General features: G+C 38.1%; 1 long non-coding RNA gene across 1 annotated transcript in view; it reads left to right on the top strand.

Moving 5' to 3' along the window:
* Nucleotides 1-23,325: 23,325 nt before the first annotated feature.
* Nucleotides 23,326-27,058, top strand: part of LOC125804795 (uncharacterized) — a 376,893-nt gene continuing 373,160 nt past the window's right edge. The window contains exon 1 of the long non-coding RNA XR_007440974.1: nucleotides 23,326-23,382. This is a non-coding gene — a long non-coding RNA (uncharacterized LOC125804795). The remainder of the gene's footprint in view (nucleotides 23,383-27,058) is intronic.

Below are 27,058 nucleotides of genomic sequence, written 5' to 3'. Positions count from 1 at the left end.
GACCTTAAGCTCTCTGTATCTTCACTGATTAAAACACACAGTGTTAAAGGAATGAAACAGAAGCAGCAGGTCTTTATTTAAAAGCAGCTCTTTCTACATATTAAACATGAAAAAGAGCAATATTGCATTTCTATAATATCAGCTGCTGCCTGAGGCGCATCAGCGCTGCTTATTCCCAGCTTACTGCAGCTACAGAACAAAGATAAAAACCTACAGGAACAGATTAAAAAACATATAGAAAATAAAAAAAGAGTAGAAAAGAATATCTAATGATGTATTTTGGGCAAAATTTTAAGTGACACTGAGCTCTTGCCTTAAAATATATATATATAACTCTTATATTTTTAAATGTTTTACACCAATTACTGTATTTCCACAGCTGTTCTTTAGTTCTTATATTAAACCAAAGTGTTATAATTAATAGATCAATCAAAATTACTCTGAATTAAAGTGAACATTGATTAACATATGAACATTGTTGTTTTATTCTATAAACTACAGACAACATTTCTCCCAAATTCCTAATAAAATATTCATCAGTCATTTAGAGCATTTATTTGCAGAAAAGGAGAAATTGTCAAAACCTGATCCCCATTAAAAAACCTCATGTAGATGTACGTTGGTCGCAAGCAATCAAACCAAACTGAACTGCTTGAATTTTTACACCAGGAGTAAAGGCATATTTACCAGTTATCCAAAAGCAGTGTGTAAGACTGGTGGAGAAGAACATGATGCCAAGATGCATGAAAACTGGGATTAAAAACCAATCAGGGTTATTCCACCAAATAGTGATTATTTCTGAACTCTTAAAACTTTATGAATATGAACTTGTTTTCTTTGCATTATTTGAGGTCTGAAAGCTCTGCATCTTTTTTGTTATTTCAGACATTTCTAATTTTTTGTGCAAATAAATGCTCTAAATAACAATATTTTTATTTGGAATTTGGGAGAAATGTCTATTTTTGTGTAGTTTATTGAATAAAACAACAATGTTCATTTTAACCAAACATAAACCTATAAATAGCAAAAGGTATATATATATATATATATATATATATATATATATATATATATATATATATATGTGTATATATATAATGCTTCACTTATCCCATTATTTTCGAAGGTCAGTGTAAAAACATTCTTTTCCACGATATTTGGCGCATTTCTATTGGTCTACTCGCATTAAAAAAATAGTAAAAACGTAAATACACTATGTTTTGTATAAAGTTAAACTTGCAGAACTTTGCTGAGCACCTTGTCATTAGCTGAATTAAAACAAATCAATTTTCCAATTTTCAGGAAGCCGTTTCTGGATGATCCTCAAAAGAGTGTATTGATACTATAGACGAATTTGCACGAGGGGATCATCACCATTAGAGCGATGGGAAGGGTAAGAAGGCGTAATGGGAGCAATTAGGAAGCTTTTGCTTTTTTTTTGCCCCTCAGAGTTAAGCTTGATTATTGATAGTGGGGGAAACTCGCTCCCGGAGAGAAAGAGCATCGGCTCATAATAAACAGCTGTAATTAAACGAATGGTTATTAACTAAATTAATGACAAATATCCTCACTGCCCTCCGGATCACTCGGATCAGAAAAACAGACTTCCAGCAGAGAAATAACAAACCGTGCTCGACTTCACCTAAAAATAACACAAACTACTGCAGAGACTTTTCATTTCATCAGTTTTCATCTCCCAACTATGAGAGAGTGAGAGAGAATAATGAGTCTGTAGTTCTTTTAAGAGAGCAGTGATGTATTGTGCTATTAGTGATGCAACACATGTTTATTGTTTATTTTATTGTACAATATATTTATAGTCTGTATATAGTGCTTTGATGTTAACGCATTGTCTTTGTTTAAGTAGTAAACATGTACAATATCATATTTGGATTTTTTTGTACACTTCTTTTTTGTGATCAACTTTTTATTTGCTTTTCAGATTTTTCTGTGGTTAGCAGCATAGCTAGCCTTGGTTAGCAGTGCTGGCCAGCTACAGTTAGCAGCATAGCCAGCGTCGGTTAACAGCTTTACATAGCCATGGTTAGCAGTGCTAGCCAGCGTCAGTTAGCAGCGCTAGCCAGCGTCGGTTAACAGTTTTACCCTGCCATGGTTAGCAGCACTAGTCAGCCGCGGTTAGCAGTGCTAGCCAGCCCTGATTAGCAGCATAGCCAGCCCTAGTTAACAGCCTTGGTTGGCGACACTAGCCAGCCTGAGTTAGCAGTGTTACCCAGCCACGGTTAGCAGTATTAGTTAGCCACGGTTAGCAGCACTAGCCAGCCCCAGTTAGCAGCACTAGCCAGCCCCAGTTAGCAGCACTAGCCAGCCTCAGTTAGCAGTTCTCACCAGCCCCCGTTTAGCAGTGCTTACCAGTGCTGGTTAATAGTGTTACCCAGCCATGGTTAGCAGTGCTAGCCAGCACCAGTTTGCCATGCTAGCCAGCCAAAGTTAGCAGTTCTAGCCAGCCCTGGTTAGCAATGATTCCTAGCCATGTTTAGCAGCGTTAACTCCCGTCTATTCTTTAATTCATCAGAGTAGCTTTACTGCTCCTTAATACCTGACAGGTAAAATTCATACACAAGGCACACTGATGATTTTTAGGAAAATTAAAGGATTTTTTTTTGTGCCTTATAGTCTGAAAAATACTATAAATGAAAAATCAAAAAACACCTTTCAATTGTAACACTGGTTAATTCCCCCACAGCAGCCGATATATGAAGGTTATTTATTCACAGCACAGTGATGATCAGCTTTAGCACTTTAGAACATTTTATCAGGATCTTGTCTACTTGTCCTTGGTTTAGTGGGAAGAAGCAACATGTAGCGTCTGAAGACTCTTCAGATTTGAGTGAAATTAAGTGAGAAGGACACAGCATGGTGATTTTAAGAAGAACGCCCCTTCAGAAAAGCAAACAGTCTGGATTTTCTGCAGTTATTCTGTGAACAATCACTCGAGGGTCGTTTAAAGACGGTCAAAGGCAAAAGGAGAGGACAGGCTTCGCTTCATTAGAATTCGGGATGATCCGGATGATGCTTCGCTGTGGCGACGGTGGCACCGCTCCTCGTGTGATGGTGAGCTTTATTAAGAAGAATAAAGAGTTCATTAAGAAAAAGAAAACGAGCAACACCATTAAACAAATAAATGAACAGTAAAACGCACGCCGCAAAAGCGACCGGGAGCCGGATTCACATTCGATTTATATCACTCTGGGAAATCTAAGAGTTTGCAGGTTTACGGAATGCGATGGTAACGGTTCTTTAAAAGCCATGAAAGCTGCATCCCTCCGAGACCAATGGACTCATTAGCGCTAATGGGATGAAAGGAAGACAACAAAAGACATAAACTGACATTTAGGCTGGTTAAGCCTGGCTTCTGTTTACCATGAAAATCTCTCTCTCTCTCTTTCTCTCTCTCTCTCTCTCTCTCTGAGTTTCTATCTCTTCCTTCAACCTTCCTCAAGGTTAATAAGGCCCATCAATTGGGCCTCTAAGCTCTTATAGAAAATCTGTAAAATCTGTAAAAATGAATTAGTCACAGTTCTCAACTAAATATCCAGTAATCTGTATTATCCATACCTACACAGCAAATTCTGTTTTTTTTTTTGGAATAAACTCCCTGAAAGTTAATATCATCTCATTTTAAGTGTATATATATGCTTTATAACTTTATAACAGAGTTAAAGATACTCTTTTCTGAGCGTTTTAACTCTATTAACTCTGCTATTGTTGTTGGAGTTAAAATACTAAAATCTTATCTAGAGTAAAATACAGCTCTCAGCTGCTAGAGTACATAACAATAACATAAACTCCTTCACAGTGTTAACAATTAATGCAATTAATGCAAAAATGTGTGTTATTAAACTAATATAATTAAAAAAACATTGTAATATTTTAAAACCATTAAACATTTAGGAGGGAAAATGACAACAAAAAAGCAGCATTACTAATTAAAATAACAATTTCATATTCAACAACAAGTGTATGCCAGTGTATTTCTTTTTTATTGCATGGGAACTTTAATCTATTGCAGTTCAGTTCTCAGTGCTTTACCAGCACTTTATCACACTTAAAAGTGCAGAATATGGTAACTTGCTCTTATAGCCAACAACACATCAGCTAGGCAAACAACCATTATATATAAAATATAATAAAAAACACCCCATGGAAGGAGCCCTGGTGGGTAAGACTACACACTGATGGTGAGCTGGGATTAGAGGACACGCCCATTAGTTCATAGAGTTCAGTCGCGCTCCTCTTTCAACACCTTGGGAATAAACTCTGAAATAAACTCTACACCACCAAAAAGTTCCCCTCAACTCAACTCAAGTAGTTTAAGTTGGAGAATAAACTCATTTTACACAGTTTCAAACTCCAGTAATTTGCTGTGTAGAATTGGAATACCTGTATTTACTCAGTATGAGCAAAATAAACAAGTAGAACCATTTTGTGGACAGCAGTCTGGTGGTCTCTTATTTATTATAGACTCTTCTCTGGTTCTTTCTGAGTTAAATCACGTGTACCCCCTCTGCTTCTTAATCACGTCAGGCGATCGGCCGCCGGAACACCAACCCGGCAGAGCAGATATGAAAAGACAATAGTTTCTCAGCAGAGGCAGCGCTCGGCGTTCTTAATAATCCATCTATTCTTTCAAATCCCGACCAGCTCCAGATTGTGAGCCTTAATTTCTGGCTCTGGTGTGCCGGTACCCTGGGCACATGCAGCAGCCTGATAAAGTTGTTATTGGCAAATGTCCTTGGTGCCGGCGGAGCAGGGGCTTAGTAATCCTTCTGTTGTCTCAGCGCTCCCCCATTAGTCTCCCAGGACTCCATGACTTCCCCGCAACAATCGCTGGCTGCTCAGCAGCCGATAACACAGCCGCCGCCGCTCTGCCCTCAGATCTGTTTATTGGCAGAATTGGCTGCAATTATCAAGCCTGCTGAAAAGCTACTGCTACCTTTAGCTTCTGCACAAAAGATACGGAGGGATGAGTGAAGGAGGGATGAGGGAAGGAGGGATGAGTGATGCAGAGATGAGTGAGGGAAGGATGTGAGATTGAGGAATGAGTGACAGCATAAATAAGTTGGGGATAAGTGAAGGAGGGATGCAGGAAGCAGGGATGAGTGATGCAGGGTGGAACGCTTGAGGGAGGAATGCATTAGAGAGGGATGTGGGAAGCAAGAATGCAGGAAACAGGGAAGAGTGAAGCAGGGATGAGTTAGGGTGAAATGCTTGATGGAGGGATGCATAAGGGAGGAATAAGTGAAGCAGGGATGCATAAGGGAGGAATTACTGAGGGAGGGAATGCTTGATGGAGGGATCTGTAAGAGAGGGATGTGGAAATCGGAGGGATGGGAAATATGAATGACTGAGGGAGATATGAGCAAAGGAGGGATGAGTGAAGCAGGGATAAGTAAGCAAGGGTTGCATGAGGGAGGAATGAGTAAGAGAAGGATGTGTGAGAGAGGGATGAATGAGGAAGGGGTGCACAAAGAAAGGATGTGTGAGGGAGGGAATGCCTGATGGAGGGATCTGTAAGAGAAGGATGCAGGAAGCGGAGGTGTGGGAAATAGGGATGAGTGAGGGAGGGATAGATAAGTTAGAGATGGGTGGGTGAGAGATGGGATGCATGGAGAGGAATGAGTAAGCAAGGGTTGCATGAAGGAGGAATGAGTGAGAGGGATGTATGCGGAAGGGATGAGTGAAGGAGGGATGCAGGATGGAGGGATGAGTGAAGGAGGGAGTAGTTTGGAGGGAATGCTTGATGGAGGGATGCGAATGAGAGGGATGCAGGAAGCAGAGGTGTGGGAAATAGGGATGATTGTATGAGGGAGGGATGAGTGAGGGAGTGATGTGGGAAACAGGGATTAATGAAGCAGCGATACATGAGCGAGGGATGGGTAAAGAAGGGATGCCCCCTGTGCTCTGATGCCCCTGTTCTTGGCCATCGATCAGGGATCGATGATCAGATTCAGGGAGCATGGGGTTGATCAGAGCATCACACACTTCCAAATTACCCTCCGATAAGCCCATTACCCTCAGTCTTCATTTCATCACAAATTAATTAAACCGTGCCTCAGCCAAGCCACACAAATCTCCACCCACAAAACGACAAGGACACCCAGGCCGGCGTTTGCCGTTAAGTGCGTTTGTGCTGTGCTAAATCACGGAGCTCTGAATGAGGGTTTTGCACTAATTAAACTCTACGCCCCATTGCGTTCAGCAGTCGGCAGCCAAATACACAGTCAATCACTAGTAAATATGTTCATTTATAGTGAGTCTGTTCAGTTTAAACACATATTTCCAATCAAGACTGTTTCAAACTTTCTGTTTCCTCCGATAATCACTTACTTACTCACTTAAGGTACTGCCTTTAATGTTATATAACAGTTGTCATATAACCATGTTATATACTGTAGTGATTTATGATAAATACCAGCTGGAGCTGCATGAGACCTCTGCCTCACATTATCTCACTCTACCTCGTTATAGCTCTCTTTGCCTCACTCTAATTTGCTTTGCCACAGTACCTCACTCTACCTCTCTCTTACTCACACTACCTCAATCTGCCTCACATTACCTTACTCTGCCTTGTTCTAGATCTCTTTAACTCACTCTACCTCGCTCTACCTCACACTATATCACTCTGTCTCACACTTCCTCACTCTACCCTTCTTTGCCTGACAGTACCTCACTCTACTTCACTATATCTTTCTTTGCCTCTCTCTACCTCACACTACCTCAATCTGCCTCATCTCATTCTTTTAAACCACATTTCTGTACATTTCTTTTGCATCAGTCCTCATTTTCTTTACTTCACCATGCTTAATCTTAATAACAGATGCATGTGCTTAGCTGTCTACAGTGCAGTGTTAAGATTTCTCACATAATGCACATTTAAAGGGCACCAATTTAAACTATTGGATGACCTTTAGCACTGTTATGGACTTCATAAAACCCAGAAAGTCTCAGTCAGCACAGAACAGCGAGTGCTTACAGAGATGAGTTTCCCATCAGAAAAAACGTAGCAGTGCATTAACACAGATGTGCAAATAACCAGTCAGAGTCTAAACGGCGTCTAAAAGTCAGGAAAGTTCAGGAAGCTTAGCTGCAGGCTGAGAGCACGGCTCTGTTCAAACAGACATATGGTACTATAGTGAATATTACAGTAGTACACTATTAACATTAGTGTGTGATCTGCCTCAAATTACCTCACTCTACTTTGTTCTACCTCTCCTTATCTCTCTCTACATCAGTCTACCTTGCTCTACCTTACTCTAACTCGCTCTACATCACTGTACCTCACACTATCTCTCTCTCCTTCACAAAACCTCACTCTACCTTTCTTTGCCTCAGAGTACCTCGTTCTACCTTTTTGTACCTCTCTTTGCCTCATTCTACCTCACTGTATTTTCCTTTCCTACATCATTCTACCTTAATCTGCCTCATACTACCTCTCTATACCTTGTTCTATTGCTCTTTGCCTCACTCTACCTCATTCCACCTCACTCTACCTCACTTTACCTCACTCTACCTTTCTTTGCCTCACAGTACCTTGTTCTATCTTGCTGTAATTCTCTTTGCCTCATTCTACCTCACTATATCTTCCTTTGCCTCTCTCTACATTACTTTACCTCAGATACGTAGAAGTAAGAAATAGAAAAAGGTAACAAATAAATAAATAATATATCCATCATATGTTACTAATATTCATATAAGTAAATAAGTTAATTAATTCATATATAAATATATATATGGAATAGAATAGAATCCACCCATCTGCTCTGCATTCCTGATCCAACACCTACCCCACCCGTGATAAATGTTGCTTTTGCTGGATCAAAACATGCCGACAGCTTATGGCTACGTGTGAAGAGAAAGATGAGAAGAAGGAAATAACTCAGAAAACTTTGGGCTGGAAAGTGGATTTTATTTTTTTATTCCTGTTATACTGTTAGACCGGATAGGTTGAGTTTACTTAACTTTTTTAAGACAACTGGTTTGCTAATTTGTTTTTAAGTAATGGGGACTGAAAACGTAGCATAAATTAAAACATCAAGTTATTACCACTAAAAAGGAAGTTGATTTAACTTTTTATTTATATATATATATATATATATATATATATATATATATATATATATATATATATATATGGAATGACTACACACTGATGGTGAGGGTCTGAAACTGGAGGACACAACCAAAATGCAAATAGTTTGTCCCAACAGACTAAACTCAGTTATTGTAAGTTATAAAACTCAAATTAAAGGTCTCTGTTTGAATGTATACCTGAACATAAAATGTTCACCTAATTTATTTTAGCTTTTGAGAAATGATTGGAAATTTTACATAACATTTTAAATAAAATAGACTTAACTTGTTTTGGTTAATTTAAGTTCAAAATCATTGCAGGTTTACAGTGTATAGAGAGTCAGGAAGGAGAGATTACAGGGTTAAAGGGGAGAGACGGTTGAGGGCTTAAGAGAAATCAAGCAAATTTATAGGATGATAGATTAAAAAAGGGAGGAGCTTCAGGCCTGTTCCTCCTCCCAAAGCTTAGTTATTTCATAACAACATTTTATATCTAATAAAGCGTCAGTTTTGTCAGTTTATTCCTGATCTGGAGAAGCTGAACCTGTTTTACTCAGAGGTTCTTCTGTCAAAACACAGAGCTGAGAGCAGGAGAAGCTCGGGGTCGGTGATGTTGACGGTGGGATCAGGGGTTCTGCAGGGTGCTGTGTGTTTCCTCTCCTCTCTGTCAGACTCCTCCGAACTCCTGACCCCACCTGTCTCAGCCGAGACCAGGCTCACCTGCAGGCTGCCTCAGGTGACAACACCGCCCGTCTCCTTTCATTCAGGCCGTATGAAGCCGCCTCTCCTGCTCGGTGTCGATGCCGCGGCTGCAGAGGCAGGAAATAATATCTGCTCTCACCTTTGACATAACAAGGTGGCGTCTGGGCGGCGTTTCTCCTCATTTTGCATGCAGCTATTTTTCGGGACCGTCGCCTTCTTCATTGCGCCGCTTTGCGCGGCCGGCCAAGCGGAAAAGGCAGAAAAATGAAAGCTCGGAAAAAGAAGCGAGACGAGGAAAGAAAAGCTGACGGAATAAAAAAAGGGGGAAATATGTCATAAAGCCGGAAGACAAAAGGGTAAAAATAAATCAAGTGCGAAGTTCAAAGCTGTATAGAATACAATATATATTCTCAAACTGTTCGAGTAAAAAATAAACCCTTAGTAAGCAGCACAGACATGCTCAGACTTTACCCAGTAAAAAAGAAAAAAATACAGTAAAGTCTTAGTGTTGTTTACTTTATGGTTTTAGTTTTTGTTACTTTGTTTGTTCTAATTTGGCTGATAATAATAAAGTACAGGAAGTAAAAAATTGCATTAAACCTTTAAGCTATGTTCCAGTGCTGGAAAAACACAGTATATCCAAAGCTCTTTGTAAATGCATTCAAAAACAAGTAATACAAGAATCAAATATTACATTTAAAAATGTCCATTGCAGGGACAAGGAATCCTGTGTTTAAAATTGATATTAATTTATAATTGATTGATATAATTCATTTTATATTTTACAAACCATCCCTGAATAGTAAAACACACTACAAAAATGTGATTAAATTAGATTAAAATTAAACAAAAATCAATCAAACTTATTTCAAATGAGTTACATCTCTTTCTCATTGTCTCATTGAGTGCTGCCATGCTTTACGTTGCCTAACTTTGCTTAAGTTTGTTTTTATTTTATATATTTTTTTAAAGTGGGTGTGGCCAGACTGCCGTTTGATTAGCAGGTAAATGTCTATACTAATAAATAACAGGTCTATATTGATGTATGTGCAAAAACCCCCAAAAAAACAAAATATGATGTCCATTGCAATGGATACAGTGTCTGAAGGGTCTAGTTTCAGAAGTGCAGCAGGATGAGCCCATGGGATTTATTGTACTATAAAACAGATTCCAATATTCCAGAGTTCTTTCCTCACTTTCTTTCACAAGTAATGAAAATCAGATGCAGTGGTACCGAACCTTCTCCAGGATGAATTTTCTGTAGGAGAGATTCTCCAGTACAGCAGGACGCAGTGGTCTGGGAGTAAGATAAGTATTTCTGCTGGCCTTGGATTGAGTGCTGACTAACAGCAGAACTATAATAACTGTATTATTACTGATTATAACCTGATAATAACCTGGTAATAACAGAACTACACTGCTTCCACTAAGCTGCTGCTACGTCTCAGCGAGTGTTTACTCAGTGAATCAGCTGCAGCTGCCGGTTCTGGTCGTGAGATGATCCGCCGGTTCCATGTGATGATCCACCATCTTCAATAATCTGTAAGCAGCTGTGAAGAGCCGAGCGGTGCAGATTAATTGTGGGCAGTGGCAGGCAGCTGGAGCGTGTTCATTAAAGTCGCCTTAATTCATTTTCATTGTGTTTTGGCCGCGGGGGACGGATCGGTCACAACGCATTGACATTTCATCATTAAAATTAAAAAAAGGGAAAAGTTTGGCCAGAGAATCCTGAGTTATTCATCAAAGCCAGAGGTGGTGCTCAATTTTAAATGCACGCTCTCCGCAGTCATACATATTGAATGCGCCTTTGTCGTTCCGGGTATGCCTTGTTCATAATCTGGCTCGAGGCCGTACCACTGAGACCGACCTTTGGAGGAATATCGTCTCTGATTAGCCTCACCGGCGAGACGTGGAAAATTCTCTTTCTATTTCTGCTCGAGTAAATTCCCACATTCAAGTTCAGCACTGTCTGCGATGTCTTTCCTTAAATGCTCTGCATAAACACAGCCAAAAAATAAATAAATAAAATAAAAACAAATATATAGATATATATTTAAATATATATATATATATATATATATATATATATATATATATATATATATATATATATATATATATATATATATATTTAAATACTCATAGAAACTTAAATAGAAAGAAAATGCTACATAGACAACAGTACAGCATATAGCATACAGTCAACACAGAGTTACTGCAGCTCAGAAACAGATGCTTGCTCTTACAGCCTACAACATAGAAACCATGCAGTTATTTATAAAGGTGGTAATTACTATACACTGATTGTGAAAGTCAAAAACTGGAGACACACCCAGATTCAGTTTCTGAATCAGTTTCTCTGATTTTGCTATTTATTGGTTTATGTTTGAGTAAAATGAACATTGTTGTTTTATTCTATAAACTACAGACAACATTTCTCCCAAATTCCAAATAAATATATTGTCATTTAGAGCATTTATTTACAGAACATGAGAAATGGCTGAAATAACAAAAAAGATGCAGAGCTTTCAGACCTCAAATAATGCAAAGAAAACAAGTTCATATTCATAAAGTTTTAAGAGTTCAGAAATAATCAATATTTGGTGGAATAACCCTGGTTGGTTTTTAATCACAGATTTAATCACATGCATCTTAGCATCATGTTCTCCTCCTCCATCAGTCTTACACACTGCTTTTGGATAACTTTATGCTGCTTTACTCCTGGTGCAACAATTATTCAAGCAGTTCAGTTTGGTGGTTTGATGGTTTGTGATCATCCATCTTCCTCTTGATTATATTCCAGAGGTTTTTATTTGGTAAAATCAAAGAAACTCATCGTTTTTTTAACTGATATTATTGTTATTTTTTGTTCCAGAGCTGTATATGTACCTTGTTCATAATCTGGCTCGAGGCTGTACCACTGAGATCGACCTTTGGAGGAATATCGTCTCTGATTAGCCTCACCGGCGAGACGCGGAAAATTCTCTTTCTATTTCTCTCAGGTAAATTTCCACATTAAAGTTTGCCGCTGTCTGCAGCGTCTTTCGTTTAACGCTCAACACAAACACAGCTAAAAAAGGTTATGCATGAGCCCGTGCACTTTCCAGTAAACAATACGACTGCCCACTGAATTCAGATAAAGCATTTTAACCTCCAGGGCGCAGTTGAGGCAGCGAGGGCAGGAATAAGTCATAACCATAACCATTTCTCGCATTCGCAAAACAGTGACTGACTCCAGAAAGCGCTGTTTTACGACTGTCAGACTGAAATGTGCTGCACTGTTTACTGCGTCCGTCAATTCAGGAGGTGCATGACCATTTTCTGCAGGAGAGAAAATGTATTTAAACTAAGCGTGTGTGTGTGTGTGTGTACTTTGGTGACAGCTAGACAAACACAAACACAGGAAGAGAGAGAGAGAGAGAGAGAGAGAGAGAGACAGGGAGAGACTGAGTAAAAGAAACAGAATGAGAGAGAAAGAAGGAGACAGTAAGGAAGAAAGAGAGAATAAGATACAGAGAGCACCAGAGTGAGAGGAGAGAACGAGTGAAAAGAAGATAAGGAAACAAGAGAGCAAGAGAGGAGTAAGTAGGAGTGAAAGAGAGAGAGAGAGAGAGAGAGAGAGAGATAAGAGGGCAAGAAAGTGAGGAATAGAGTTAGAGAGTGGGAAGGATATAGGGAAAGAAAAACAAGGGGAAAATGCAGGAGGATGAGATAGATGGTTGAATAGAGAGAAATGAGTGCAGAGAAAGGAAGAGAGGAAAAACAGAAAAAGAGTGAGAGCTATAGATAGAGAATAAGAGAAAGAAAGAAAGAAAGAAAAAGATGGTGAAAGAGAGAGAAAAATAGGTGCCAGTGAGAGTGAGAGAGAGCAAGAGGAAAAGAGATAGAGGTAAACAGAGAGAATAAGAGAGAGAGAGAATGAAAGAGAGAGGGAGGGAAATAAATAGAGAAAGAGAGAGAGAAAGAAACAAACAAAGAAAGAGAAATAAAACAAGATGGTTGAATAGAAAGAGAAATGTGTGCATGGGACTAGAGACTAGAATGAGTGAAGCAGTAAGAGAGAGTGAGAGAGAGATAAACAGAGGGAATAAAATAGAGAGATAGAGAGATGGAGGGAGGTGTGGGGGTAGAGGAGGAGGTGCTGAGGAGGAGGCTCGGCTCAGTTTGTAATGTAAACTCTGGCCGGCGGGATCAGAGCCGCAGAACTGCAGAGAGACTGCCGTCCTTTACCACGTTCTCCTGATGAGTCACCAGAGTCACCTGTACCTGTATACACTCCTATCCTCCATCTACTGCAGCTCAGCCCCTCATCAGCTGGTGAAAAGAGGAGAAAAGAGCAGCATAAGACTCAGCCGAAGCTCCGAGCGCTCCTGCAGAGTGAGCACGGCGAGGCGAGGCTGTAATTAAACTGAATTCACTAAACAGCTCCTTGTTTAAAACGTATTAATGCTCAGTGAGAACCACTAAATAATCTGCTCTGAGGCAGCAGTGCTGCGCCGGCAGGTAGGGGAGATCTTCAGGGAGCCGCTGTAATGCAGCTTTCCTCAAACTCTAAACTCTGAGGCCCAAAAGCAGAAATAAACTGATTTAGAGGCAGTTTGCTCAAACTTTCCACAAATATCAGATCATTTAAGCTCTGTAACTGTTTAATTAAAGTGAGGACTGCAACATCAACTGCATGTCATAATCTCATCAGATTTAAAGTTTAAACTTTCCTTTTTTTACATTTTACCACTGCAAATAAAGGCTTTCGGTAGGAATCTAATTACAGCTCTGGAAAAAATAGAGACCACTTCAGTTTCTGAATCAGTTTCTCTGATATTCTATAAACTACAGACATTTCTCCCAAATTTCAAATAAAAATGTTGTCATTTATTTGCAGAAAATGAGAAATGGCCAAAATAACAAAAAGAGCTTTCAGACCTCAAATAATGCAAAGAAAACAAGTTCATATTCATAAAGTTTTAAGAGTTCAGAAATAATCAATATTTGGTGGAATAACCCTGATGGTTTTTTTCATGCATCTTGGCATCATGTTCTCCTCCACCAGTCTTACACACTGCTTTTGGATAACTTTATGCTGCTTTACTCCTGGTGCAGAAATTCAAGCAGTTCAGTTTGGTGGTTTGATGGCTTGTGATCATCCATCTTCCTCTTGATTGTATTCCAGAGGTTTTCAATTTGGTAAAATCAAAGAAACTCATCATTTTTAAGTGGTTTTGTGGACTATGATTGGTTGGTGACTAAGGTATAGTGTTGCTAGTTCCCAGAGTAAGACATCTGACAATAGTGAACAATGTGAGAGACGAAAATGTCCTGTAATTTGGGATTGGCATTAGTGCTGCTGTAAACTGATGTTTTCAATTGCATATCCACTGTTGTATCATGTCAGGTCAATCTGAAGTTATTGACTGGAGATTTTATGACCCTTGAATTGAAACCAGCAGCTCTCAACCCCTGGACTTGTTAGAACATGGAAAACACTACAATACAGTGTGCTGGAAGCCTTTCGGAAGTTTAGGAGACCCTATTCCACACTACTGCACTGAGATAGCATCTGTAAAGGTGTCTTACACACTCATACTAAATTAGTCTCGCGTCTGGAGCTGCGGTCGGGTCAGATCGAAGCCGACTAGCCGTCGTCCCTGCAGACTGTTGCTGCTCTCCTCCGTGCATTAATCTGATCGGAGAACGGAGGGGTTCGGAGGGCTGGAGAGTGACCCATCGATTCAGCTGGATCAGGTTTCATGTCAGTAGGTACTTTAGGCTGCTGTCTGTTTATTGGAACACGAACAATTAGGAGACTCACTGCAGCTCTCGAGAGCTGATTGGTAGAAGATTAAAGGCAGATCAGGTAATACAGTGTAAACCCATTATGTAGTTTAATCTCAAAAGATTTAACGAGTCTGTTTTACATGTTTTAAAATTGGATATTTCTAAACAATACTCTCAACTATTTTGAGTTAGTTGAACTGAATTTGTGAGCTCATATACTGTACTATTCAAACTGAGATATTTCAGTTGAACCAACTAATAATTACTGAGTTTAGAAGTTTAGTCTTCTTTTCTATTGGCTTCTGTCATCATCTATTTGCATACTGGGTGTGTCCAACAGTTTCTGACAGGCACTCACCATCAGTGTGTAGTGATTCCCCCTGGACTACCTTACAAATAAATCAAAAAGTTCCCCTTTAGTTGTAATAACTTGATGTTTTAGTTTATGCTAACTCAAGTTTTCATTCCCCTTTACTAGTATACTTAAAAAAATAAGTATAAGTATATATGTATAAGTATATTATAAGTATACTTACAAAACGTTGAGCAAACCAGCTGCCTTAAAAAAGTTAAATACTCACAGTATATCAAAAATAAAAAAAAATGTTAAATCAACTTCTCCTTTAGTTGGTATACTTAATATTCTAAGTTATGCTAAATTGTTTTCATTACCCATTACTTAACTTTTTTAAGGCAACTGGTTTCCTCAAATTTTTTAAGTAAATTCAACTTATACGAGTTCACAGTGTAGCTGAGGATTTGGACTTTTTGAGGAGCTGGTGGTTAGTTACCTCTAATAGTGTATTTAAAGTAGAATTTGAAAGGCTTGGTCGTCTGTAGTCTCCTCAGACAGGAAGGTGTTTGTGTTGTTCTTCAATAGCGGAGTACTTGTGTTTGAGTGAATGCATCACAGCACTTAAGATAAACCCTTTAGTGGAGAACAGAACTACTCGCTAGGCTGGCGATCCCATCACAGTGGAGGAGCTGTTTATACATCAGCATGGGCATTTTCATGTGCAATTAGCAGCTATTCGGAGAGTTTCGAGGTAGAATAGCTCATAGAATCCATCAAAGATAAAAATGACTTCTTTATTCAGCGAATCAAAGGCTGCAATCACAGGGGGCATCTACTGAAATTAAGCCATGGCACTGGGAATCAAGCAAATCTCCAAATCCATTTTTTTATATTGCTGCATGTTTTTATATTGATTTTTTTTTTGAGGGAATGTACAGTGGATTACCTTTCTTAAGAAAGTATGATACCTGGCAGTTCTAGCCATCATTTTATCTTTCCTTCGCATCATTTACAGTCCAGTACTATGTGGCTATTTGTTGCATAAATGCTGCATAAATATGAAATCAAGGCTAAGCAAAAGAAACTTCAATTCTAACAAAAGATTTGATTGGCCTTCCAAGAAGAACGTGATGAAATCTTGATGCCATTTTGTCTCTTTTATTCATTCTTGGAAGACCAGCGAGGCAGAATTGTTCCATCAGCAGTTTTAAGAGTCCTACAAAAGCTCATCATTCACAGGAGACACTCATTAAAACTTAGAAGAAAAAAAAAAAACAGTGCATTTAGTCGCCGAGAAATCACGGCCAGGCTTTAATTGTACAGCAGTAATTATACCTTTTTAGAAGCTGTGGGCTGTCCGGAAAAGAACTGGGGGCGTTAAACCCCTGGCCCTTGATTAGTCTCTTTAAAATCAAGTCTTCCCTTGTCAGCTCCCGTAGAACAGCAAGCTATTTTGCATACATCTGAAAGACTTTAATTGCGCCGATGTCGAGACTGGAGCTGACACGGCACTCGGCGCTGATTCTCCCGAATGCACAGAGGTTACGTTATTGCTGTGCTGCTGAAGCTTCGTGGGATACTTTTAGAAAATTACAGGCTTTGTAGCTCACAGGAGAAGCTGTGTATGATGAGAGTAATCACTAGACAACATGTTTAGAGTAGGAATTCCTCACAAAGGCCGTACATACCCTTGGACATAATTATTCAACACCATATTGAATATTTCTAGTGAATATGTGTGCAGGTATGTCTCACGCTGTGCTGATAAGTGTTGATGAAATCCCAAAGCACTCTGCCCTCCAGTACTCATGACCATGGACGAATAACACGTGTGCAGAATGTAGAATGAAGCCGCATCTATTTAAAAACATGACGTTTAAGTTGCATTTCGAGCTCAAGAACCATTTTGTCAGTTCTGGAAAATATGTGGCTGTAAATTATTATTTATCTATATATGAATGTCTCAATATGGTAATAGTAGGGTTTCTGTTGTGTCGGTTTAGTACAGCATCTCATTTTTATTTAGATGACAATGCATGGTGGTTGTCAGGGATGAGACAAGTGCTATATAGCGATATGATAAAAGGGCTTTATTAAATAATGGTATTCAGAAATTGTAGTCAAAAATAGGAATGGTAAAAACCAGAAAACCAACACGGAGGGCAATGAAAACCGTAGTCAAAAATACAAAAATGTATTTTTGGTCAAAAACAGAATGAACAGAAACACAGGCAATATAAATGCTTTGTATAGACAGACAGAACCAAATCTAACGAGTGATTTAAATGCAGGGTGTTTATACAGTGAGGTGAACAGGTGAAATCAATACTCTGGTGATTGTGGAGTGATGCTGCATGAACCACAGTTTAAAAAGAGGTGGTTGCTGACTTAATAAAACATAAAAAAATGTATAATAAGTAACAAGTCTTCTTCCAAATTGGGGAGAAAATAGAGTTAGAAATAAATTTGATACAATTTAAAAAGTTGCCAATAATTTGCTCAATGCAAAATAAGATGACAGCAGGTCTGTGAAAGCAGTGTGAGTTTGGGTTCAGACAGGCTGCTGCAGATCACTAACCTGGTAAATGATTTTACTGTGATGCATGAAGTGATATTATTGAGATTGGTCACAGTTGCTGTTCCGCACTGTGTGAAATTTAATGCTCATCAGTCTCCCTGCTGTCCTGCTAAGATTCTTGTTCTTCTGAGAAGAGAGTGAGCAGATTTATCTGTCTGAACAGAATACAGCGAACTCCTCAGGCTCAAAACAAACACTGAATATACACTGAGATACAGGAAATACGGCTCTGATAGAGGTTATGGTGCTGGAAGTCGGTGAGTCACTGACTCGGGTGTCTAGTATCAGTCCTGTTGCAAAAAAAAAGAAGGAGTGAAGAGATTTATAACAGCCCTTCTGCAGTAGAATTACAGTAAAACTGTAAAAAAAAGTTTGGGATCACATTGTCTTTTAATGTTTTTTTATTTCCTCACTATTCTATGATATTTTATATTTTTATCTGATTAATACTGAAAGTATCGAAACTATAAAGGTATGCATACCCTGTAAAAAAAAAAAAGCATCTTAATGACCTAAATTCATTTAGTTTATTTAATTTATTTTGAGGCCAACTCTCAGTCATATAAGCTTGCAGTAATGCAAATATGACCAGCTGGAGCCAGACAGCATATATATATATATATATATATATATATATATATATGTATAGTCTATATACACTGAGCATCACAAAACACAGTAACTTGCTCTTACAGCCTACAACACTGAGACCAGGCAGCTAACTATTATACACCATATACATAAATCCCAAGAGAAGCAGCAGCAGCCTGTAAGGAATGACTACACACTTATGGTGAGTGAAAGAGATTGGAGGACACGCCCAATACGTGAATAGTGTGACCAACATCAGATGAAAAGCCCTGTAGAAATGCTCAATTGACCCCATTTAAGTAAAGAGTGAAAATGATCATGTGCAGTAGTGCATATTAATCGGCTTGGCCTCAACTAGGGTTCACTTTTCCCAACACAAATTATTTATTTATTGCTATAGTTTATGGTGCAATTCAATATTTATTATTCAGTTGACTTAAAAATCACATTAAAGAGAATAATTTTAAGTTGTGTCTTTTACAGTGTATGCAAGCATGTAGCAAACAAACAAAAAAAGCTAAACAAACCAGAATATGTTTTATACATTTAGCACAAGCTAACACTAATGTGTCCTAAATGCTCAGCTATACGTGGGCCGTGGCAAGCAACAGATTATTTGCATAAAAGTGTCAGAGCCCTTAAACGGCTCATTCTGAAAGGGACTGAAACTGGTAAGAATAGAGCTGAGGAGAGATCTTTTAATCTTTATGTGAAAATGATTTTGTGGAAAGATCTCTTTTTAAGAACATGTTCTGTAAAGCCCATAGACATATTATCTTATTCTAATTTGTTTTAAAAGGTATAATATGTCTACTTGAATAGACTTTAAGAGAGCATGTTATTGATTCATTTATCACACTAATGTAGAGCACACATTCCTTACATTTATGATGTTATAAAAAAATAAATAACGCTTGCTGTGCAATTCTTTACCACTACAAAGTGTTAACAAACATCACAACTACTGTATCATTATTACAAATTAATGCGCTTGCAATTACCAAGTACCAAATACTGTACATTATATGCTAGCCATGATGAAAAAGATCTTTTGTTCCTGAGACAGATCAATGTTTTTCTTATCTACATGTTTTTTTTTTTTTTTTTTTTTCTCGGGCTCAGTGGGGTAATTGAAAGCCCAGCAACACAAGGGTTTCTCGTATCTCTTATACAAATCTATTGAGTGACTAGCAAAGCATGACTTTGTGTAATGGCCCATTCAACCCATTCTGCCTTAATTCAAAGGTTGCTGCTGCTACGCAAATAATAACCACTGGATCAAAACAAGGATGATGCAAAGAAAAGCCATTGATTTTACCTGCGCGGGTCAAAACACACAGCAAATCATCTAACTAGCCGTCTAACTGTTACGCTTTGTCCACATATGATGAATGTCAGCTCGCTCTTTTCTAAAGGAGAGAAGGAAATAAATTGGTAAGGAAAGAGCGCGGCGCTAAGTGAAAAGGCACTACGTAAAAATCGATCTGTGGAGCATGTCGAAAATGCCTGAAGTAGACGTTTTTTGTCAAACAGCGTTAGCCGACATTCAGACTGTAGCTTACACTGAAAACGTCTCCAGCTGAAGAGGTCGTCGGTTCAATAGGATGAACTCTGAGAAATATCAGGTAGAGAAGGTTTCTGCTTATAGCAGCTCAGCAGAAGCAGCCAGACTTCAATCCCTGACTCAACACAGCCCTGATCACACCTCGACATCTTTATTATTTCTCTAAATGGGTCTGAGAAGACGACCTCGCCATTATGTCAAGGTCAGAGTTTAATACTGACTCACGCTCTGCAGACAAAAAAAAACTGGGCTGAAATCCCTGATTACATCCGAAAACTCGACGCCCAGCTGCCTGAAAGGTAACGGGTACAATCATGTGATAAACCCCTATTTTATTTTCCGTGGAGGCAAATAAGGCTTAAAGTATATGTTGAGGGATTATAGCTTTGTGTATATGTGTGTGTGTGTGTGTGGACCGCAGATTTGCAGACCGGGTCGATTCTGTTGGAGACGGCTCACGGCTGCAGTGGTGCAGTGGTCAGGAATGTTGAGTTTAGACTGATAAGGATTTTTTTTTTTGCTTGCGATCGACTTTAGCTGTCCTTCTGCCCGACCTTCCCGCCTGAGTGAATTTGTGTTGCGCTGCTTGTTGAAGGAAGAGCTTCAATTGAACTTTCTTTTGCAATAAAAATGGGTCTTGGATTACCAACTAAATACAGCTCTGGAGAAAAAATGAAGAGAGCACTTCAGTTTCTGAATCAGTTTCTCTGATTTTGCTATTTATAGGTTTATGTTTGAGTAAAATGAACATTGTTGTTTTATTCTATAAACTACAGACAACATTTCTCCCAAATTCCAAATAAAATATTCTCATTTAGAGCATTTATTTACAGAAAATGATAAAAGACTGAAATAACATAAAAGTAATGCAAATAATTCATGCATCTTGGCATCATGTTCTCCTCCTCCACCAGTCTTACACACTGCTTTTGGATAACTTTATGCTGCTTTACTCCTGGTGCAAAAATTCAAGCAGTTCAGCTTTTATTTTGGTTTGATGGTTTGTGATTATCCATCTTCCTCTTGATTATATTCCATAGGATTTTAATTTGGTAAAATCAAAGAAACTCATCATTTTTAAATGATATATATATATATACATATATATATATATATATATATATGTATATATATATACTGTCAGTTTCTATTCAAATAAGACTTTAAATGATTAAATGAACATACATGCTCCACCATTGAAAATATTATGTTAGAATTGGTGTTTCCTACCCCTTTGGAAGTGTAATTCACACCTTGAAACATGGCTAAAGCAGGACACGCTTTACATATGCATTTCTGGACAGGCATAAAGACACAGAGCTGACATCTGAAGTGAAAGAAACATGTGGACTGAAACTGAAAAAGCTATTTAAAGAAATTTAAAGAAAATGTTGTTTCTTGCTCTGATTTCTGGCCTTGAGTCGGTCCACTTTCTTGGGTTTAAGTTTTTGAGATTAAACTGTGTTTTTCAGGAGTTTTGTTTAAATCTTATCTTCGCCCTTTCCCCCACTGTTTCTCACTGGTTTCACACTGGGTGTCTTTCGGATCCGCGCCCCCGTCATCAATCATCCCCAGGAGTTCCTTCTGCTCTTTCTTCTCTGTTTTCCATCGTTCCCTGTTGGGTTTTGTCTGACCTTCTATGTTTTTATATCCACATTCTGCTGTTGATTTATACCTGTCGTTCCACTCTCTGGCCTATCTACACTTCTTGATGTTTTTTTTTTATCTTTTTTCTCATGTACATTAAAACAGCTTGCACTTACAAAACTTAAATAAAACTACAAAAAAGTTGTGAAAAGTATTTCTATATTAACTAAACTCTACAGGGAACAAGACTATATTTCTCTATATCTGTTAAATCGTCCAGCTAGTAATGTGTCTTTTAAAGCATTTTTATATGTTAATTGGTATTTTTGCTCATGGGATGCCCCTACAGGTAGAGAACATAATTAACGTTTAGGCCACTGCTGTAAATACTTCACTAGAGTTAATCAGTGTAGCTTTAGCATGATTAAGGTACTGTTGCTAAATAATGTACATTATTTAATACAATTTCTATGATTTACACTATATCTCTCATTGGGTTTAGGTTGAGGTGTAGATTGAGTTTAAATCGAAGATTTGGGTAGGGGTAGAATTATGTTTAGGTTAAGGTTAATTTTAGTTTTAGGTAAAGATGTAGGTGTAGGTTAAGTAAAAGTATAGATTAAGGTGTTGGGTGGGTTTAGGTTGAGGTGTAGATTAAGTGTAGAATTAGGTTGAGGTGTTGGTTAGGGGTAGAATTAGGTTTAGGTTGAGGTGTGGGTTTAATAGAGGTTTGGGTTTAAGTGTAGCGGTAGGTTGAGTGAAGGTTTAGGTTTAGGTTGAGGTGTAGGTTTAATAAGGTTTTAGGTTGAGGTGTGGGTTTAATAGAGGTTTGGGTTTAAGTGTAGCTCTAGGTTGAGTAAAGGTTTAGGTTTAGGTTGAGGTGTAGGTTTAATAAGGTTTTAGGTTTATGTTAAAACTAGAATTAGGTTAAGGTGTAATTATAAGTTAAATAAGGCTTTAGGTTGAGATTAAATTTAGGTGTAAGAAAAGTTTATGTTGGATTGTTTAATGTCACACATTGGCATGAACTATGTCTGTCTGCACATATAGGAATGATTTTGACTTATAATAATAGAGAATATCCGATATTTAATCTGTGATTCCATGAGTAATGGACGAGTAATCATGGAAGTCCTGCTCCACCTTAAGGTCAGTATAGAGGTTTATTTCTCAGGCAGGTCTTCTCTCTGTGCAGAAGAGTTTCCCCTCCGCTAAAAGATTTAACCATAAATGAGCTCCTGCGGCTCCTTTGAGGAACGGGAAAAAAAAAAGCAGAGAAAAGAATAATTCTGAAATTAAGCCGAGAGATTTGGAGAGAGAGGAGAAAAAAGAGGTCAGTCTTGGAGGGATATTCTAATGCTGGGTGTCGGAGGATCAGCTGATTTCCATATTAATTGAAGGAGATGTTGGTGAGGCAGAGATGAGGAGAGAGAGTCTCCCTCCGTTCTGTCGCTCTGCTCTTCCTTCGGCTCCACCGGCCGCTAATGGTTAGAGTTTCTAAACCCGCCGTGACTAATAAGCCACAGGGGGATGTGAGGCAGCTCAGACTCGTCCGTACCACTCGCGGCATCAATCACCCGCCGGGAAAACAAGGCAATTAGACGGACCTTAGATATAACATTAATTACCCGACCATACACACAAACAGACCCCCAACATTACTGATGCTGCTCGGATCTGCAGAGCAGCGGTTCAGGCTTCTCAGCATCTGCAGCATCTGCTGAGATCATTACATGAAGCAAAGTCTCCTTCTGGATCTTCTTTATCTGAATATGGCAGAATATCTTCTATTTTGCTATTTTAGCACAGCATAGTGCTGCTAATGCTACAGGAGGACAGGAATTTTATTGTAAGTTAATGTAACGAGATTATTTCTAATGATAATACCTGAACATTTCTATAAAGCCATTGATTGTGAGACGCTTGTGCAGCTTGAGGGGCAGCTGGTGATGTCAAACGAATAAATAATAACAATTCAATTTAATTAAAATTAGAGGCACAATGGCCTCTGGACTACGATACCCAGAATGCACCACACACTGACATCAATCCCTCACATTCATCGCATATCACTGCACACGGCACCACCAGGAAGTCAATCACTGGAATATTGATCACACCTGTTCACCTCCCTATATATATACAGGGGTTGGACAATGAAACTGAAACACCTGTCATCATTTTAGTGTGGGATTTTAGGTTTCATGTCTAAATTGGAGCAGCCTGGTGATCAATCTTCATTAATTGCACATTGCACCAGTAAGAGCAGAGTGTGAAGGTTCAATTAGCAGGGTAAGAGCACAGTTCTGCTCTAAATATTACAATGCACACAACATTATGGGAGACATACCAGAGTTCAAAAGAGGACAAATTGTTGGTGCACGTCTTGCTGGAGCATCTGTGACCAAGACAGCAAGTCTTTGTGATGCATCAAGAGCCACGGTATCCAGGGTAATGTCAGCATACCACCAAGAAGAACCAACCACATCCAACAGGATTAACTGTGGACGCTGTAAGAGGAAGCTGTCTGAAAGGGATGTTCGGGTGCTAACCCGGATTGTATCCAAAAAACATAAAACCACGGCTGATCAAATCACGCAGAATTCAATGTGCACCTCAACTCTCCTGTTTCCACCAGAACTGTCCGTCACCACAATCAATTACTGTGCTCTAAAACCAGGTGTTTCAGTTTCATTCTCCAACACCTGTATATATATATATATGGAGTCATTCTGATCTATTCTTTTCATTTTCTGTGTAAAAATAGAGCACAGTGAGATCAGCTTGTAATTTCTACACTCAGTCTGTACTGGGTGAGTTAGTGCCCAGTTCGTGCCCAGTGCTGGGTTTTGAAGGCTGGGTTCTCTGTATCTGATGTACCGCAGCGTCCCAGAGAGGAAACCTCATGAACCCTCGCCCAGCAAAACCCCATCAGTTATTTCAGCGCTGCTGACTTCCTGCCCCCCGCGTTCCCTGGATACAGGAAACAGTTCAGAGTTCTTACTCATCCCATTAAAGATGGAATAAATTTATCTCTGTTCAGACTCACAAGGGGGACGACAGCCTCTACTTAGGAAGATTTAATTGCTTAATAGGTAAGACTTGGGTGAAAAAGAGGCTTTTTTATGTGTGTCAGGCTTACTAAAAAAATACAGCAGTTTCAAAAGTTTTTAAATGAAATGAGACAAAAGTAATGGAGTGTACTATTTGTATCTATGTGTGTGTGTATATATATATATACAATTGTTTTTAAAATGATTCAGCCCCAACTGCAGTAAAGTGTTTTAGCAGTATTTTTATATATATTGTACACAATCACATCAAATTTGGACTTGTATGATAAAGAAATTAAACTTAAATTAAAATAATATTTTTTTTCTAATATACCAACAAATGTCCTTTTTGTGATTTCCTCATTTACAAAATTATTCAACCCCTTAGTCACATACAACATTACTACTTAGTTTAACTCCCTCTGGCAGTAAAAACATCCTTCAGATGTGAAATATAGCTTGGTAGAACTGGAGGTATGTTTGAGATCATTGTCCTGCTGGAAGGTCCAATGTCCCCCAGGTACATATATATATATATATATATATATATATATATATATATATATATATATATATATATATATATATATATATATAACAGGGGCACATAATATTTAATCAGGTAATACATATTATGGCTATTGCAAATTATGATTAAAGTTAAATAAAAATATTTTTTCAGATGCTATAAAACACATATCTAACCCACAGCGATACTACCCAATCAAAACGGCTCCAGATTTATAATTTTCACTAAGGGGGGCGGGGCCATGGCTGTGTAACCCCTCCTCAGTGTTCTGGTGAGGATGCTACGATGGTGCTTTGTTATTTGTAGCTGCATTTGTGGACTGTTAAATGCTGATGTGTATTTTAAAGTTCATATAACTAAATCAAAAATGTATACAAGTAATTTAAATAATAGTAAATGTTCACTGTTATATTCATCAACATGTAGGATAGGGTGTTGCAGAAGGGGTACCTACTGTATGCACTGCACACTATATATATATAATATACAGTATGCATAGGAAAAGAGAGAGGGAGAGAGAGAGAGGTTTTTTTTCTTGTGATAGCAGTTCAAAAAGAAGGCATTCTCCAGTCCCACTTTACTCTGCGTCTCGATGTCTATCTTAAAAGCTCTGATTTAATAATCAAAGTCAATTGCGCTGATGTGCTCCGCTGATAGTTAGCGAAAGGGAAGCGAGTCAATCCAGAATAATAATGAGCCTCTCTGATCTGATCTATTCAATGCCACGGTGTATTAGAGGAGAGAGGGAGTGATTTATTTGGTTTTTGAGTTTAGAGGAGTTTTTATAGAGCTGTATCTATAATGCAGTCTAAACCAGCACTGCTTATCTCTGATAGGAGCAGAGCTCAGTCTCCTACAGCATCATTATTATTATTATTATTATTATTATTATTATGTTTAAAGCAAAGCGTCGCTTCAAATGTCCTGTATTTTCCAGTGTTTTTGGTCTATTGTTCTTCCTGGATGAATCATCTTATAAATAGAGAATTTACTTTTATCTCAGTGTTTGCTTGATTCTACCTCAAACTGAACATGAGTGAACAGGAGATTAAGATTAAATGAAGTATAATAAATGCCTAAAACTAAAAGATGTAAAAGTATTTCAATTCATTACTCTGTAGGTAGAAATATATACACTTCAACTCAAGCTTTTTACTCTAGTATAAGTAAAAAAAAAGTGTAAAAGTACTGGTTTCAAAACTACTTAAAGTATAAAACACATTTTTCTAAAATCCATAATGACTATATAAATGTTAAAATATTAAAATATTAATGTTGATAATATAATGTGGGATTTTGCAATAGGCTGTTCCCTGTTCCAGCTGCATATACGCCCCATTGTAAATGAATGTATTTTTGTACAATTTTGCTTATTCCTCTTAAGATCCCCCTTAAAGATTTTTTATATTGGTGTTTTTTTTTCTTAGGAAGTGAGAATGATCTAGATAAAAAGGAGAAAAACTGAACATATGGAGAAAACTGAGACTGTACTAGGTAGGATAAGTCAAGCTAAGTTTATTTTTACAGTAAGTTGTTTTTTTTCCCAACATTCTGCCAAGTTTGGTCCTTTCCAGATTCCACCCACTGTGTGTGAGTGTGTGTTAACTTCACTTTCACAATTTACAAAGCTCTGCTTGAGGAAACCCAGTATTTACAGCTATTACACAATACATAGCTTATTGGAGGAGGGAATTTGGTGGAAATGAATAAATCCATGCAGTCAGTGACTGGAGTATGTACCAAAAATCAGATATCAATAACTTTAAACAGTAACCAACACATTTCCTTACAACTGACTACTGCACTAATGATTATATGCATGTATTCTGTTATTTTCCTGTAAAATACACAAAATTACTGCTTGAAAAAGCAAGTTTTCCACATTACTATAGAATGGTGGCCCCAATTATTAGTAAAACATTGGAAATCTAAGCTTACTTTAAATAAACAGAAGTGCATTACTTACCCAAATAAACAGTTCTCATAACAGAAATGTGTAGATCAACATCCAGCACTCGTTTGACTTTAAAAGAACAAGGGTTTTTAAAGAATTAAAGTTTGATTACTTATATCCCCCCAGCAGCAAGATCTGCACTTTATTTTCTGCTTAAAATACATTAAAACTTCCTGTTCAAATATATATATATATACCTAAGCTTTTATTTTAATAATAACAACTCTTAACATGATACTGGGCTTATTTGTTAAATTTGTTAGTTGGGTTTCTACCAGTATAAGGTCATCTGTATCATGTTTTATTTATGCTTTATTTTTATTTTATTTTTATTTCCAA

Source organism: Astyanax mexicanus, chromosome 10 (genome assembly GCF_023375975.1).
Source record: "Astyanax mexicanus isolate ESR-SI-001 chromosome 10, AstMex3_surface, whole genome shotgun sequence".
NCBI classification, from domain to species: Eukaryota; Metazoa; Chordata; class Actinopteri; order Characiformes; family Acestrorhamphidae; genus Astyanax; species Astyanax mexicanus.
The sequence above is the reverse complement of the archived record's forward strand: the minus strand, read 5'-3'. Positions and strand labels throughout refer to the sequence as shown.